The sequence below is a fragment of the Perca flavescens genome, chromosome 19, assembly GCF_004354835.1.
Source record: "Perca flavescens isolate YP-PL-M2 chromosome 19, PFLA_1.0, whole genome shotgun sequence".
NCBI classification, from domain to species: Eukaryota; Metazoa; Chordata; class Actinopteri; order Perciformes; family Percidae; genus Perca; species Perca flavescens.
In genome coordinates, this window is record NC_041349.1 from 6,153,339 (window position 1) to 6,155,838 (window position 2,500).

Sequence of the window (2,500 nt, forward strand, 5' to 3'; positions counted from 1 at the left end):
GAGAGAGGGAGACAGAGAGGACAGACATCTTTATCAGAGAGAGAGGGAGAGACAGAGAGGGAGACAGAGAGGACAGACATCTTTATCAGAGAGAGAGGGAGACAGAGAGGACAGACATCTTTATCAGAGAGAGAGGGAGACAGAGAGGACAGACATCTTTATCAGAGAGAGAGGGAGACAGAGAGGACAGACATCTTTATCAGAGAGAGAGGGAGACAGAGAGGACAGACATCTTTATCAGAGAGAGAGAGAGAGAGACAGAGAGGACAGACATCTTTATCAGAGAGAGAGGGAGACAGAGAGGACAGACATCTTTATCAGAGAGAGAGAGAGAGACAGAGAGGGAGACAGAGAGGACAGACATCTTTATCAGAGAGAGAGGGAGACAGAGAGGACAGACATCTTTATCAGAGAGAGGGAGACAGAGAGGACAGACATCTTTATCAGAGAGAGAGAGAGAGACAGAGAGGACAGACATCTTTATCAGAGAGAGAGGGAGAGAGGGAGACAGAGAGGACAGACATCTTTATCAGAGAGAGAGGGAGAGAGAGGACAGACATCTTTAACAGAGAGAGAGAGAGACAGAGAGGGAGACAGAGAGGACAGACATCTTTATCAGAGAGAGAGGAGAGACAGAGAGGGAGACAGAGAGGACAGACATCTTTATCAGAGAGAGAGGGAGACAGAGAGGACAGACATCTTTATCAGAGAGAGAGAGAGAGACAGAGAGGGAGACAGAGAGGACAGACATCTTTATCAGAGAGAGAGAGAGAGACAGAGAGGGAGACAGAGAGGACAGACATCTTTATCAGAGAGAGAGGGAGAGACAGAGAGGGAGACAGAGAGGACAGACATCTTTATCAGAGAGAGAGGGAGACAGAGAGGACAGACATCTTTATCAGAGAGAGAGGGAGACAGAGAGGACAGACATCTTTATCAGAGAGAGAGGGAGACAGAGAGGACAGACATCTTTATCAGAGAGAGAGAGAGAGAGACAGAGAGGACAGACATCTTTATCAGAGAGAGAGAGAGAGAGAGAGAGAGAGAGAGACACAGAGAGAGAGAGAGGACAGAGAGAGACAGGTAGAGAGAGAGACAGGTACACTGAGCCTCAGAGCAGACACAGACACAATCCTCCGTCTTCAATGAAAAGATTTGAAACTAAATTAAAAGACGAGTGTACAGAACAAAAAGGCAAAATGAAAATAAGATACAACACAAACTCCTCTGTTATCAATCCCTGAACAGAGACATCAAACTGGCCAAATCACAACGGAAAAAAAAAAAAACGTGATCAATGATTACCAAATTTATCTCTCATATTGCTCCTCATGACCACTGAAAACTGTCAATAAATCTAACCCAAAGTCCAATTATTATGGACTTTGTATTCAATTTAAAAAAAAAAACATGTAATTTTTTGTTGAAAATGAAAATCACGGCATATTTTAAATTTCTCCCATCCACTTTTGACCATGAAACGGAAGAAATGCGTTGTATTTCAATTTCAAATGTTGTATTTCAAAAATAAAATCAAATAACTATTTGTTTTTTTGTTTTTCCAATACCTGTTTATGAAATGAAAATCGAATGAACAAAAATAGTACACGGACCCAGCCCTAGTACACACCAGCCACCAGGATATCCAAACAGAATTAGATTTCCTATGTACATGTCCCAAATATGAAGGCTTAAGAACCAAAATATTTCCAAAAATTCGAAAAAAACAAAACATATACCAGGCTTCACTACCTACACGGAGGACAAAAAGCTTCCTTTTTTATTCAGGGAAGATAAAACACGACATGGCTAGCAGCTAAATATGTCTTCTCCTGCCACAACACAAGGAACAATAAATAGAGAATTGTATAGATTATCATTTCTTTTCTAATTTATTATTTTAGTTATTTGTATTCTTTATATATATATATATATATATATATATATATATATATATATATATATTGTTTCAATGTACTCTCTGAGGAACTGCACAGAAGTTGTTTAGTATCTGCATTTATATCATAATTATAATATGTTTACTTGTATTATTATTATTATTATTATTATTATTATTATTAATAATACATCAGATGTATTTACTCCTTGTCATTTTATATGTATGTTTGTTGTTGTTGCTTTGGCAACACAGATGTATTTTTTTTTTGTCATGCCAATAAAGCATCATGAAAATTGAAAAATTGAAAATTGAGAGAGACAGAGAGAGAGACAGAGGGAGAGAGAGGGAGAGGGAGAGAGAGGGAGAGGGAGAGAGAGGGAGAGGGAGAGAGAGGGAGAGGGAGAGAGAGGGAGAGGGAGAGAGAGAGGACAGACGTCTTTATCAAAACGTCTCATCTGAAGGGAGACGAGTGCCGAATACTGAAGAGAAGAAATGGAATGAAATGCCGGAGAGGGAGACAGAGAAGGACACAGAAGACAAATAGAGAGAGAGAGAGAGGGAGAGGACGAAGAGAGAGAGAGAGAGGATGAAGAGAGAGAG

General features: G+C 40.0%; 1 protein-coding gene across 1 annotated transcript in view; it reads right to left on the reverse strand.

Moving 5' to 3' along the window:
• nfxl1 (nuclear transcription factor, X-box binding-like 1) overlaps positions 1-2,500 on the reverse strand; it is a 37,751-nt gene that overhangs the window by 12,156 nt on the left and 23,095 nt on the right. The window lies entirely within an intron of this gene.